The following is a 16287-nucleotide window of genomic DNA, read 5'->3' as shown; positions in this document are numbered from 1 at the left end:
ATGATGAAGAGCGAGTCTATTCTCCACAATTAATCATAAATACTTCCATAGATTGGATTAATTTAATCAGTTGTTTCAGCCCCTTTTACAAATGGAAGGTACTGGGAAGGTAATTGTTTATAGTTTAATTAAATATGATAAAAATAGTTCTTCGAATGAAGGCCTTTTTATGAGTCTAGTTTTTTTTTCTCTCAAATTTAAAGCAAAGCTATCGATTTAAATGTTCTCTATTCCTTGTTGCTTCCTGTCATAATGTAGTAATGTATTAATGAATTATTGAAAGATCACGAAGCAGTCAGAAAGCAGTGGTATTTTACTGACTTGGCGATTCTTGAACAGTCCAGTAGATGGTGCAGTTTAAATGTCAAAGGTCAAACATTAAAGTTCAAATTGTGAACAAGAGAAATCAAAACTGTCCTTTATGGGTCCAACGGTTCCGGACAGTTTGTCAGACGATCAGACAGATTTTAAAGCACAGTCACTCTGAAGACGGTGAAGCAGGCGGTGCAGCATCATGATAGTAAAAGACAATGCTACAGCTCAAACATCAGTGCTTCACAGCAGGACTCACCATACAAGACTTCAGAATGCAGTTTATAGTGTACAGATATCAGAATACTTTACAAAATGTACACAACACACACCCACCCACACCTTACTTTCAAGCTAGTCTTCTTTTTCATTTCCATGGATAATTTCTCCCCGTAGATTGGACAGAGCTGCAGACTCTCAGGACTTTATCCAGTTTGTGTGCCAGGTTTATTGGCACAGTTTGAGAGAGGATTTTGTGGTTTTTCAGACGGCGAATGACCCGCTCTACATGAACTCCAACATTTGCAGTTCACCTGGTGTGGGCTGTGTCCTCCGAAGAAAGTTGCCTCCCTGTCTTGGTGAAGGCTGGGATGACGAGATTCACCCGGCGTTCATGCAGCAGATCTGAGATGACGAATCCCCGGTCGGCCATGACAGCATCACCAGGGCGCAGGCAGTCCAGGAAGTCACAGTCTGAAGTGATGAACTTATCACTGCGTTTACCTCCATGTGCCGCAGAGATAAACATGATCAGGCCACAGGGAGCAATCGCCACAAGGTGCTTGATGTTATTCTGACCACAGTAATGACTGTAAGACGCCCCCCTAGAGTCCAGGTTGTGTGGTTTCTGAAGAGCCGGCTCAGAACAGTCAGTCACACAGGTGGTTGTTGGGTGATGCTCTTTAAAACACTGTGGCATCGTAGCATCAATGGTCTCTCAGAGCAGCCACACAATGTCAGACCTCAACTCCTCCATGATGTCCAGCCATGCTGAGATGATCCTGCTGATCCAGACTGTGACACGCCGAACCTCTCAGCAGGTCCTCCTGCACAGGGGTCTGCCGGAGCTTCAGGAGTGTCTTCAGGATCTGGTCTCGGACATCCAGCTGGAAGGTGATGACGTGGTCTTTTGTTAGTTGATCTGCCAAAAGGTTGAAAGTGTCCAGAAGGAGAGCAGTGTAGACGAGGGAGAGATGGTCAGAGCGTCAGAGTGTTGGATGCAGCTGGGATGCTGCTGAACACTGTTGCTGGATGACCCTGGAATGTCTGGTAGAGAACAGGACTTCCAGCTCGGTCCTGGTCTGACAGAGGAAGGCAGGAGGCAGAAGGTTCAGCCTGGAGCTCGCCGTCTGGCTGCAGGACTTTCACTCCCAGCACTGGTTGATGCATCTGAGGAAAAAGAATGATGGGTATATTTCAGGTATGGTGTTACAGAAACACCGTATCAGACAAGTCCCCAAATAACATGAAATTTATTTTATTCCCACCTAAATATTTAGTAAATGTTCTGTCAATGATCACGTTTCCTACCTGGTGGGATGGAAACAATATATAGACGGAAAAGGTGTGTTAAAAGGTTGAGTGCATCTTCTTGTGTGATGTATGGATGTTTGCACAAAACAGTATGTCTGTAATCCAGTTACTCTTGGGATGGACAATAATGAAATTGTATGTTACAGTAAAATTGCACTTCAGTTTTATCTTTTTACTTTAGTAAGATAACTTTCACTAACAGCCAACAGAAGTCCACTTCATTTAATTTGAAATAAATAAGGAAATATGAATACATTTGACTTTTACTATTATTATTATTTTTGTTTTGGTTTGTTTTGACATAGATATTGTCATAGTCACCATTGTGCTAGTGGAAGTTGTGGCTGAGTCTCTGCCTGGGAGGACACACTGCTGCATCACTCTGCTGTATCACTCTGCTGCATCACTCTGCTGTATCACTCTCCTGTATCACTCTGCTGCATCACTCTGCTGTATCACTCTCCTGTATCACTCTGCTGCATCACTCTGCTGCATCACTCTGCTGCATCACTCTCCTGTATCACTCTGCTGCGTCACTCTGCTGCATCACTCTGCTGCATCACTCTCCTGTATCACTCTGCTGCATCACTCTCCTGTGTCACTCTGCTGCGTCACTCTGCTGCATCACTCTCCTGTATCACTCTGCTGTATCACTATGCTGCATCACTCTGCTGCATCGCTCTCCTGTATCACTCTGCTGCGTCACTCTGCTGTATCACTCTGCTGCGTCACTCTGCTGCATCACTCTGCTGCATCACTCTCCTGTATCACTCTGCTGTATCACTCTGCTGCATCACTCTCCTGTATCACTCTGCTGCATCACTCTGCTGCATCACTCTGCTGCATCACTCTCCTGTGTCACTCTGCTGCGTCACTCTGCTGCATCACTCTCCTGTATCACTCTGCTGTATCACTATGCTGCATCACTCTGCTGCATCGCTCTCCTGTATCACTCTGCTGCGTCACTCTGCTGCGTCACTCTGCTGCATCACTCTGCTGCATCACTCTCCTGTATCACTCTGCTGTATCACTCTGCTGCATCACTCTGCTGCATCACTCTCCTGCATCACTCTGCTGTATCACTCTGCTGTATCACTCTCCTGCATCACTCTGCTGTATCACTCTCCTGTATCACTCTGCTGTATCACTCTGCTGCATCACTCTGCGGTATCACTCTCCTGTATCACTCTGCTGCATCACTCTCCTGTATCACTCTGCTGCATCACTCTGCGGTATCACTGCTGCATCACTCTGCTGTACCACTCTGCTGTATCACTCTGATGTATCACTCTCCTGCATCACTCTGCTGTATCACTCTGCTGCATCACTCTCCTGTATCACTCTGCTGCATCACTCTGCTGTATCACTCTGCTGCATCACTCTCCTGTATCACTCTGCTGTATCACTCTGCTGCATCACTCTGCTGCATCACTCTCCTGTATCACTCTGCATCGGTCCAGTGTTATCCAACATGTAAACGGAGGTTGTTGTCATTTCTGAAACAGCTCCTGTGGTTTACTGTTATTCACCCTGTCACAAGCTAATGCTGATTCCTGGAGCGATGAAAAACTGATTCAGACCAAACCGCAGTCATAACAACGCTTCAGAACAACAGAGAGGATCTTTTTACCTTGCTGACGGCAGAGCTGGGTCTTTAGAGGAAACAGAACTTTGGTAGAATGGCTGGAGCTGCGCTGACAGTGACCCATCAAGCTGTTTACTTTATCCAATGTCTATGGTGTTTACATCGCCATGAGGAGCCCTGATGTTTTTGACAATTATCTACACAAACCAAGGATAATCATAACGCTATCATTTACAGTGTTTATTATCCCAACTTTAACAGCAACAGCTGTTATTTAACATATGATTACTTACCTGCGTGTCTCTCCAGCTTCCGTCGTGGCTTCTTTAACTCAGCCTTGTAGCCCAGCGTTTCTCTGAAGAGGGATGAAGTGGTGAGGGATGAAGTGGTGAGGGATGCAGGTCCACAAAATGACAGGAGAACACATCCGGACGCTTTGGTGGCTTTTTTAAGTGGAGTGGCTTGAGCCAGCAGCGGAGGTCTTCTTCTTTAGACGAGGCGGGTGGAGTTTAAAAGCTGGTCCGCAGCGTTCAGATCTGATCTTTCCGCTCCAAACAATTCTGAGAGAGAGAAAGTTTCATCTTTCCCCAGTAGTTGTGGCTCCACGGACAGCGTAATGATGCCAAACATGTTAAAATCACCAAAAAGAACAGTTAAAAGCAGCGAGAGGACTCGATGTTGTTTTAGTGCAGACAGTTAACCGGAAGTTGCGAAATCTTTACTTTCTTTGCCGCATTTAATTCATTACATGTTACACACGGACATATTAAGACAATATTTTCCTTATTTAGTGTTTTGTATTTTTATTTGTATTTTATTTATTTGAAAAGGGACAATGCATTTTAAAATTAAAGCAAGTGTCCAATGTTGTGCACAGACTTTACAAAACACAGGATTGTAGCCGTGGCTAATTTCCATCCTCTGTCCCCCGTTGGCTCAAACCCAACCGTCCACACACCACATTCATTCAGCAACGCAACGCTCTCCATCCCTTGTTAGAATATAGCAAATCCAATTTAAAATCATTTGCACATCTAACAATAAATAAATAACCTAAAACACCTCCATCTCCCACACCCACCTTAAACTTCCCGCCCTTGTCCCCCCTCCCTCGTCTCTGCTGAACCTCCTATCTACTACCCACATTTTTCCACCCTCTCCCTTCCCTCGACCCCAAGCCCACCGTCTTCCCCCCTCAGCCTTCTCACACCCGCCTACCCACTGTCACTCCACCCTCACCCACCTTCTAAACAACCCCCCTCCCTTCTTCAAAGTTTTCATAGAAATGTACATAGAGCTGTAAAAAACAGCAAACAGCAAAAATAATTAACAAAATGAGGACACCGCTCTGAGATATTTATGGATAAGATATGCAAGTAGCTGACTGCACAGGTTTGAAGAACGTACAGAAGCACTCACACTGGTGAACAATTACTTTACAGTTTTTCACAATTGCTAAAACACATTTCTTGAAACCTCCATCCATTTTCTCAAAACCTTAAACACAAATCCAAAAATCCACACTACATTCACAAAAACCTCAGACATTTCTGTCAAAATCGAATTATCGCCTCAAAACCAGTTCTCTTGTGATCAAAACCACACTATGCGTTCAGATCTCACACACAGCAAGTAAAAACATGTTCACCTCAGATCGTTCATTAGACTCTACATGAAATAACTGAGGACACAGCAGCAGTCCACACTCTGAAACCTGTTGGGTTATTTTCCCAACACATTTCCTGGGTAGCCCTAGATTTTGTGCAGATTGGGTCACTTTTGCCCCAAATTAGATGAATTGTGTCGACCCAGCAGAGTGAGTTGATGATTTGAACAAAATCACCATTTTGAACACTCCTGCAGCTCCTTCTTGCATCTGGAGACTTCTGGCAACAAACGCAACAGAAAACTGGAGTCCTGTGTTTTCACAGAGGATTATTGCAATGGCTAAGAAGGAAAAGACGTATGACATCCCTCTCCTTGTACTCATGTGTGACTTTGGCTCAGTTGGTAGAGTGGTTGTCTAGCGGTTGTTAGTTCAAATCTTTTCCTCTACATGTCAATGAACTGCACTGAACCCCAGCTGGCTTCCAGTGGAGGGTTTGACAGCCTGGCATGGCAGAGGGCACGTGTTTCTGAATTCTGAGGGTTTACATTTTTACTATAAAGTAACTTTCCCAGACCTGCTGATAAATCTTGACCCAGCATCAGGGTCAACTCTTCAACCCAAACGGCTGCTGGGTAGAAATAACCCAGCTTTGGCTCGGTCCCTTTTGGGCCCAGCGCTGGGTCAGCAATTCCACTCAATCTGGGTTATTTTTACAGTAACCTAGCAGTTTTCAGAGTGTGTAGTGCACAGAAAATTTTTATTTTACGTATTTGAAATGCATTTAGAAAAAAAAAACCCATCTAAGTCAAAGTGATATCTAAATTGACCGTCATAACAAAAAATAAATACAAAACAAACAAAACAAAAGCACACTACTGCATGGTCACGGTCCTGGAGATTCAGTCCCCAGCATCTTGTCTTTGTGCACACTTGGTCTGATCACATCATTAGAAATATGTGTGTTCAGTTTTGAGTTGTTGTGTGTAAAAGATGACAGCTGTGTTGGAGTTGTGTTCACATTTTGCTGCCAGTGAGTACAATTTTGCAAAAATGTTGTGAAATGTGTTTAGTGACTGAGAATGTGTCTGAGGTTTTGCAAAAAAGAGCAGATCGGTTTTGAAAATTGAGCATAGGACCTGAACAGTGTTTAAGTTTTTGCCAAAAGAATGTTTGATTCGAAAAATGAGTTTAGGTCACTGAGAGTTTGGTTCAGGCAATGGGGTTTAGTGTTTTAGCAATTGTGAAAAACTGTAATACATGACACGTTCCAAATGGCCTTTTAACAAGAGAGGCAGGACAGTAACTGATGCCAACATGGCTGAAAGACAAAAAATACATAAAACAAAGTCTAAATCAATCTGCAGCTCAAATCACTCTTAATGAAAGCCCCTTTGGCAACTAAAAACACCCAGAGCCTGGCGCATTTCGGATGCCAAACTCCATATTGTCTTAAAGACACTACAGGAGTCGAGCAGTGGGAGCTTGAGTGTGGTCGAACATGTGGTTGCCATTGGAAATGGCGAATCATTTAAAAACTGGATACTTGGAGGAGGAGTTATTCCCGCTGGTGGCAGTGCAGACAAGCCAGTGGCAAAACATCAGCTCATCTTGGAGGGACACAGCCATCGCTTTATCTGAAAACACAAGGTCAACATTGTAATGGTGCATTGTTTGACACTGCATGATCTAAAAATACAAAGAGACTCATTGACTTTATATTTCATTAAAGAAACTAAAACTTACACATGACTGCTCTATACAATTCATATAATGTACAGTCATGGAACAAAATAAGAGACCACTTGAAAATGATGAGTTTCTCTGGTTTTACTGTTTACAGGTGGGTGTTTGAGTGAAATGAACACTGCTGTTTTATTCTCTGAACTACTGACAACGTTTTAAATGGAAATACTGAAATTTAGAGCGTTTATTGGCAGAAAATGAAAACTAGTCAAAATAACAAAACAATGTAAGTGTTTCCAGATCTTGAATAAGGCAAAGAAAACATGTTCATATTCATTCCTAAACAACACAAGATGAAGATTTTAACTTAGGAGTTTATACAGCAATTCCGGTGGGATGACGTCAATGTTTAATGTCAGCAGTGTTCTTTATAATCCTCCTATAAAACCTGATGTGTTTCAGGAGATCACCTTATCAGAGTCTCATTAAGTAGAATGACTTGTGTTTGTGTTGGTATTTAAAAAAAAAAAACTGGAATGAAATGAGTACCCTACATGTAGAGACGCTGTTAAAGAAACATTTGTACAAGTGTTGTTTTCCGTGACTGTATGACAAACCTTCACAGTCCAGTAGAAAATCAGCCCAAAATATCTGATTACTTTGGCCTCTCTCTGCCATCTGTTGCTTTCCTTTGTGCTGAACAGACGTTCTATCTCTGCAGCAGTCAGGGCCTTGGCAGAAGAGCATAGAAGAGGAGCGAGCACGTCAGGATGCTGCTGGAGGGAAGCCAACAACTCCAGTCCATCTTTGAATCTGTTCAGGTAATCTGTTCATTGTGTAAGACGTAGGTGTGGTTTATCAGGTCTGACAGAAAGCAACACTATCAAACATACAGCAACAATTTGTGCAAATATACTCACAATATATTTTTAAAAGAAAAACAGCAACCGCATACGCACTACGCTGTGCAATCATCACTTTACTTTATGCAAGCTGTCACTTGACGTTTATGCCTGAAGGAGGTCACCGAAATAATGATTGCACAGTGTGCGGTTGCTGTTTTTGTTTTTTTTTTGTGTCTAAGTTCAGCTCAAGCACCTCTCAGAAGAATCTTGTCCACAGATGGGCGGTGGCTTTTTTTCACAATTGAATATATTTTGACATAAATTCTGATTGTATAATCTCATGCCTAGAGGTAGCAGATTGTTTATATGGGATCACACAGACATTTCATTCTGTACAGAAATTAGCTGTGATGTCAGAAACGGCGAGATCATCATGAGTTGGACTTCTCCCCTAAAAATCTTGCTTTCACATTGTAAGAAACACAAGTGTGCTAAACAAAGCACTTACATGTAGTTTGTGGATCATTAAAGTGATGGAACCTAAAATTAGCTGCTATTGTTCAATACATTAAAATGTTTTGTCCAGCATTTCCCTGAAGGGGACAAAAAGAGATCCTAGCAACTGAAGATTTGCTCCTCAATGCTGCTATTTCAAAGTAGCTGGTGGCGCTGTGTCACAGTGTGTTAGGGGCTACAGTGAGATGCAACTGGTAATACTGGCTGAATGTTGGATTAGTTCAAAGACTAAACTATTACATTTTTGATGATTCTTAGCAAAGAAAAAAAAAGGTTTTAAATATGACCGTTGAATGGCAACGTGGTTGCGGTCTGCGATGTACCATCTGAGGTACTCCTCCATGAGTTTATGCTTCTCACAAGCTTTGACATGTCGGAAGCATCCAGCTGTTTGGAACGTTGTGCTGTTTTGCAAAATTAGATTTTGCAAAGACTCCTCCGATTCTGCTTCCTGGACCTATTGAAAAGGCATTCGTTAGAAGGCCAACCCCAAAACACCCATGCTTGCTTACTCTCATCCTTGATGGATACACATCTAGCATAAAAAAAAGATGAAATGACTTTTACATCTCATTGGAATAAGTTCAGATCTGTCCCTTTAAATAAGTACAACTTATCATCTCTTGAGTCGAGTCTTACTTTCAATTAAAGAAATAATTTTCAGTTGTCCTCTAAATTCCTTCCTTGAGTACAAATAGTTTTCTACCTGATGTAGAATGTCGTGGAATTTTATTTTAAAAAAGTATCCTAGGCCAGTCACGGTGCAAAAAACCCCACAAACATATATTCCAGAAAAAACGTAAAATCTTCAAGTATATCCATTCTTGGTTCTTGAAGTCTTCCATCGTAGTTCTCAGAAAAATCAGGCAGAGTCAGAGTCAGAATGCAAAAGGAGGACTTTATTCCACAAAAAACCTCCTGGCAGCCAGGTTGACCAAAAGAACTGACGCGCCGATCGCTCTCCGCTCCATCTATTTATACTATTTCTTGGGAGTTCGTCAACTCTCCATGGACTCTTCGTCAAGACACAATTGTTCCCCCCTCCCTACAAAGGTCATGGTCCGTGACCCCTTGGGAGGCCCTCTCAGCCTCCATCAAGTCTCCATCAAGTCTCCATCAAGTCTCCATCAAGTCTTCCCAAATGCCAGGTGTTGTGCAACAAATCATGGTGTTACATTTCTTGTCCAATGAGCCTCATTTACACCAGAGGGAGACAGAGAGACAATTGACCTGTAGTCTTGACTTTAGAAAAAACAAACTGTCCAGCTGCCAAGAGGCTGCCGTAAAAATGAAACATGGCAGGCTGGCGAACAGAAAAAGGATACATGTCTTTTCTACGCCTGCGTCTACTCGCCAACTATAACTAACAGAGACATGCATTACATGAACAATAGTAAATAACATAATATAATAAGCATGATGTAAAGAATATTATAAAATTATTCTACATTTCCCCCCTTTGAGACTAACAAGTCTCATACTACACCACTACAACTAATCAACTACTTATTCATAGCAAACACAAGCATTTGTCTGTAAGCGTGTAACGGCAGTATTTAACTGCGGCACATCTTGCACCTTTTCAAAAAGGTTATGTGGTTTCAGCACGCACGTATGGATATACTAAATCATCTACATAAAATGATTAATAACATGATACACACTCTCATAAATGATCAATACTAAGATTATATGACTAACTTAATACAGAGATTATACTACTAACGGTTAACCTTCCACTATCAATCAATCTCCTGACTGAACCTTCTCAACAGAAGGATACAAGCAGCAGTACACTACTCAGTGAAGCTTGGGGTATTATTGGGTGCAGCGGGAACCACTTCCTGCTGCCAGCGGAAATGCCGAAGAGCAAATCATCTTTTGCGAGTGGCAAGTATTGACGCACACAGCTATGTGGTGTATCTTCCAACACCTGAACATCTTTCATCATCTCTCGTACATCATTCAAAGGCATGGTGGCAAGGTCCTTCCGAGTATAAACACAAACTTTCAGAAACCAGGATCCTACGCGAGCATTGGTGTCGCTGTTGCTGACGTCGCTGCCGTCAGATGATATTGGGTCATAGGTTGGGGAGAAAGGTGTCTCCCTGGGCTTCTCAGGGGTTTGGGGACCCGTGTGTGTGATCGGCGTTCCTTGCTCCCGCGATGGAGCACATCCCTGCATCGGCATAAAGGGAGGGGAGGTATGGAGAGGGTCTCCTGTGTACTGGTGACATTTATTGGAAAAGGATGCTGGTAGCTAGTCACTGGCTGATAGCGGCATGGAGGTAGAGCCCAGTACACGCCGGTGGACTCTCGTGGACGAGGTCTGCTGGGTCCTGGTTGTAGATCCCCAATCGTCAGTTGCCATGGGGCAGGCTCCGGCTGGAAGACACTGTCCGACGTCCTCTCCCCTGTTTGATCTCGAGTCATCGATGGTATGTTGTCCAACAGGAGTGTATTCCCGTCAATATTGCCCTTCACCATGATTTTCCCTATAAAGACAAATAACCCATTAAGCATTCTTCTAATGGTATCCACCATCGGTACATTGTTACCTTTTTTTTTTTCTTTCCATAAACATTTTCTTCATTGTTTTCCATACTACCCCTATCTGGAATTCTCCAGAAGTAGCTAGCACTCCACCTACTATGTGATGAGGTAGCATAGCAACCTTACGGTCGCAACAACCTATTGGTTGTGTTAAACTTTTTCATAATCTATATCTTAATGGTCCTTCTCCTGACTCTAAATCTCCAGAGCCTATTTGTTTCGAACTTAGTTGAATCCTAACTGAATCACTCCTTTGCCTACTTGGTAACAAACCTCTACTCCTAGTTTCTTTGCTACTTTGTTTGGAGATCAGTCTTTATGATCTTATTTCTGTCTCGCTGCGCCTAATCTGCAGGGGAGGCGTCATCTTTTCCCTTCCTGTAGCCGCCTCTTCCCTGTGTGGAGGTATTACCTTCCCCTTCCAGCTCAGGTGGTGTCTGCTGATGCTTTGAGGGCAGTCTGTCAGCCCTGCAGCAGTAGTTTCAATAGAAACAAACAGTCTTACCCTCGATGTCCAGTGCAGTGCAACTTGGTCAGGACAACTTTGAATGGACCTTTTCATCTCAGTTGGTTCCATTCCCTCTGAAACCTTTCATGTATACCCCCTCTCCAGGTCGCACTCATTCTAGAGATGGTGTGATTTCAGCCTCTCCATCTTCTTTGGCCCCTTTTACCTGTTGAAAAATCACCTTACAAATACAGGACAATTGTTGAACATAACTTCTCAGCTGTTCACAAGATAGACCTTCATAAAGTCCCTTCAAAAAAGGTACATGCATGGGTCTCTCTATACATATTTCATGCAGTGTTAGATGGGTTAGTGTGTTAGTTTAGTTAGTTTGACAACACTTAGCAAAACATTCTTAGACATCTTAGTTTGTTCTCTCTGTTCGCTATGAACTCAATTACCTTAGATTTCAAAATTCCCTGCGACTGTTGGTTATACACATCCAAACTTCTGCTTGATCCCAAGTATTTCATAATACGTTTTATTACCTCCACCACAAAGTGGGATCCATTGTCTGAACTACATGTGTCAGGAAACTAAACCTTCGGAAAACCTCTCTACACAAAACTTTGCTACAGATCCACTGTCTAGTGCATGGTTTGGTACTTCTTCCACCCATCTGCTGAAACGACATATTACCACAAGAATATATCACATGTATCCAATTCTTTGAGTCATATCTACAAAATCTATCATCAGATGACGAAATGGACCATCTGGTGGAGGAATATGCGCAATAGGTGCCGAAAAAGATTTCCTTGTATTATACTGAGCACATACTTCACATTCATGCAGCACTCGATCGACTGTGGGTGTCAGAAATTGTGACCACCAAACATCTCTTAAGCGTCTTAACACTTCCCCCCTTGCGCAATGGTCCTAACCATGCGCATTCCTAATAGCACAACGTAGCAGAGACAGTGGCAAGACAAAATGTTCAGTACAACTCCTCCACAAACCCCGCTGCGGCCCATCCAGGGTGTTCATGGCTGCACCCCGTTTAAGCCACACCGTTTTTTCCTGTGGGACTGCCTTGTCCTGTGCTGCTATAAGAAAAGATAGAATAGTTAAGGTTTACAGTCAACTGCAAATAGTATGGGGCACATTCTTACCCCTGCTGCCTTTTTTCCTCTTCATCAGTCAGTTGATTACCTTTAGCTATTAAGTTGTTTGGCTTTTGATTGACAGGGCATTCAATCACTGTAACTGCCATCGAAAGTAACATTACTTGTAAGAGTTTGGCAATTTCATCTGCATGGGTGTCCTAAAAGCCTTTATTTCTGCCAATTGGGCAGAGCATGGTTTTCTCAATTTAGTACTTTATAATTTCAAAAAGGTGCCATCTGGCTTTAGTTCAATTATGGCAAAACCCACATGGTTGTCCATGGCATCCTTAAAACAAGATCCATCCATAATTAAAGTCACATCAGCCGTTATCGGTTGGTTATATAAGTCATCATATACCCTCATAGAGTTGTCTGTTTCTTGTCTACAGTCATATTGGATACCCTCATCAGGAGTTACCATTTTAGTGGCAGGATTCACCGCGGCGCACCGCTGGATTGTGAGCTCAGGAGCATCAAGAATAACTTCATTACCTAGAACTGGTGTCGACTGCAGGTCCTTTTTCACATTTAATTGGTCTGCAGCTTTTTCAGTGCACGTAATGGAGCATTTTTTTTCTTCCTTTCTTTTTTCTTTTTCCAGTATAGTCAATTATCCATGGATGGTTATATCCAGTCATCCCCAGAAAGGAAAGTATTTGTCCTACTGTTTGTGGCTGCAGAGCTTGAGTTACAGCCTCTATCTGATGGAGCTATGTTTCTCTTTCCGATGTCATCTACATACTGCATTACTGTGCTTGCAACATCTATATGCTGTAAGTCTTAGGCTAGTATTCTATCAAATACTGATGGACTTTCTACATAACCTTGTGGAAGTCTAGTATACGTATATTGTTGTTTCTGATATGTAAAAGCTAAAAGATACTGTGACTCCTTATCTATTGGCATACTGAAAAATGCAGAACAAAGGTCTATTGCCGTATACCATTTAGTATCTGGTGGAACATTTAACAACAACATATGTGGATCAGGGACAACATATGTGGATCAGCATCGACAGCATCGACGACAGCTCCTAAATCATGAACCAACCTATCATCTGTAGAATTGTTTTTTTTTTCTTGATTGGAAGATTAGTGTGTTACATTAACTTTTTGTTTTAACTACCACTCCCATTTCTAGTAATCCTATTCATGGTTGGTTCAATGCCTTTGATTGCCTGTTGCTTCAATGGGTACCAATTTCAGTTAGGCAGTGGATGGGTTTCACTGATTTGACTCTGTCCCCATCAGTCTTATGTCTTGACCATACTTCCAGTGACACTTGTTGGAGAATTAGCTCTTCGTCTTCTTCGAGAGTTGAATGAAGTTCTTCATCAGTCTGATCCAGTAGATCAGGGTTGTTGTTTTTTTCCCCTCTGGTTGTTGGCACATCATAGTGCTTGATTCTTCCATTTCCTTGTCAGGGAAATCCACATACCCCATCTGGTATGCACATTATGTTGGCTTGTAGTTGGCATAACATTGTTGGCTCCATCCATCTTGAAAGATCATGGGGTTTTTATGCCATGGGTCTTCAGTCAGGTCTACAGTGTCAGGCATAGCTGTAGAGGCCTATACAAGATCTACAGATCCTCCTGCAGCCACTGCAGATGAACTCATTGCAGCGTGGTTGGAATGTCATCTGTCTCCACTGTCTGCAGAGTCTCTTCTTCTCCAGCAGGCGTCTTTCCTCTGCTTGGCAGCTGGCTGTGTAGCCCCCCTTCTTATCCCTCTTCTTGGAATTTGATAGGTGGGTGGAGCTATTAGGAGCTGTGGGCCTGGTGGGTGTCAGCTGTCTCCGCCCCCCGTCCAGCCAAAACCATTGCAGCATTCCTTGCTCTTGATTTACTGTCACAACTTGCTTGCTCTGTTCTCCAAGTTGCATTGTTGTCCATTTGTTTGTCAGTTCTTTACTCAGATCTTCTTCTCTTCTGTTGCTGAAATCTTCATCTTCATAATGCTTGATCTTTGATGCCATTTCGTCACAACATTTCTCATCAAAGACTCCTCGAGGCCATTTTGCCCCTTCGGGAGTTCTGTTGTTCTATTTTCTATACATTTTAGAATTTCTTTTTCAAATTTTGGGTGCTGTCATATTAGTAGCTGTGCCTCCTGTTGTCCTCTTGATCCATTTTAAATCCCTTGACTCTTTCCACACAGCTGGCTCTCTTGTCATCCCCCCTTCTGTGTCTGTGGGGATAGTTTATATTAGTACAATAAATTATTTATTTCTTTATTATTCATTTTTTTTATTTAGAACTGCTGTTCTCAATACTAGTTCTCTAATATAATCATTAGGCATGCTGCCGTTCTCGGTCTTGAACCTAACCCTTCGGTACGCCATACATAGATCAATTCGCCTATAACCTACGGTCTGTCGTTGCTTAATTAATTAATTTCTTACAGCTGGCCGCCTACTTGCAGAACAGATCTCTGTCTGTCTACCTGCATAAATAAGCACTCTGCTAAGGAAATCCCCTCCCTGCGAGTAGCTGTCCAATCACTGTCTCTTCCACACCCCCCTCCTGCCTATGTGTGAAATCTGAGCCAGAGGAGCAAGAGGAGCGCTCACCTACAGATCGCAAATCACCCGTTTCAGAAAGCCATGGCGAGTGGAGGAGTGGAGGAGAACGAGAAGGAAAAGTTTGTCGAGGCATTTTTAATTTTAAATTTGTGTATTTTTCTTCATATATTTACATTCAAAACTTCCAAAAAAATAAAAAATAAAATACCTTTCGTTTAAAGTCTTTTTCTCTCTCTTTTTTTTTCTCAGGATGCAAAAATACATACTGAAATAAAACCGTAAGCCTAAACTGAGATACGAACCGATCTGTGGAAAACCTGTTACCCTTTCATGGAATGACTGATATTCAACCATGGATTTCACTGCCAATCCGTGCCGTAATAGATTACTTAGCAGCAAAGTGGCTCGCCTTGATGGTGCTTCACTTCAGCTGCGCTGATAACGCGTCCAACCCCCCTGCATTCCAGCGGCTCCTGATCCCCATGTCCAGAGCACGTCGGGGAATTCCCCCTGTACTTGTTAGAATAACACATCTGGTCAAATGCCACAGTTTTCTGAATGATTTCCTGCCGATTTTGCCACAATTCAACTTCAGTTTTCATTTTTATATCTACATTGTATCCAATAATAAGTTATTTCATGCATCTCAATATCTCTCCTATGTTCTCAGGAGAATAATAAATACTCCTTATCACTGCTGCCTCTTCTCACTAGCAGTCACTCCCCCATGGTTGACTCTATTCTCAGCGTACTCTTTTACGCAGCCCTGTACTAGAGGGTTCTAAATTCGATCCATTATTTTCTGCCATCATCCCAATACAATTTCCTATCTATAATTATCCATACCCGTCTCATAATAAAAACTTTAACGTCACATAAGCTGCAGTATTTAAATAAAAGACTCTTTAACCTGCTGTAACTTTTCCACCTTCTCAATTTAGTCAGTCTTCCTTTTCTGTCTATTTACACTATTTATATCATTTTGCTAAAATACCCTATGATTACATGCACATTTTATTTACATATGTACTTTTTTGGCCAAAGTTTCTGCTCATTTTACCATCTGCTCTCCTTCAAACTCTCACAGACAGTCTCACACGCACAGTCACCCCTTCTCCTTTCCTCACATCTTTCTAACACTCACTTGCTCTTTTTACACACTCTTACTTAGACATAGCCACAATTACCTCCTCCGCGTCAGAAGGCTTTTTGTTTTACAACCACCCTTTCAGCCCCAAAATTCGCTTTGACGGTCCAGCTCACAGCTGAGCCGACAAATTGACCTTTGGCGGTAACCGCAGTTGGGACAGATCCATCCGTGCTCGACCCTCTCCTGGAGTCTCTTGTGTACACTTTCTCTTCTTCTATTAGAAGGCTTACTGGTTTACAACCTACCCTTCAGACCCAGAGTTCACTTTGACAGCCCAGTCTCTCAGCTGAGTCAACAAATTAACCTCTCATAGGTTGGACCGGCCGTCCGTAAGGGACCCTCTCCTGGGGTCTCCTGTTTTATA

The 16287-nt window shown here is 42.5% G+C and overlaps 1 pseudogene; it reads right to left on the bottom strand.

Moving 5' to 3' along the window:
- Positions 1-666: 666 nt before the first annotated feature.
- LOC115384256 (uncharacterized) lies at positions 667-10516 on the bottom strand (annotated as a pseudogene).
- Between the last annotated feature and the right edge of the window lie 5771 nt (positions 10517-16287).

Source organism: Salarias fasciatus (assembly GCF_902148845.1).
Source record: "Salarias fasciatus chromosome 23 unlocalized genomic scaffold, fSalaFa1.1 super_scaffold_20, whole genome shotgun sequence".
In the NCBI taxonomy this organism is placed as follows: domain Eukaryota; kingdom Metazoa; phylum Chordata; class Actinopteri; order Blenniiformes; family Blenniidae; genus Salarias; species Salarias fasciatus.
This window is presented reverse-complemented; position numbering and strand designations above follow the sequence as displayed.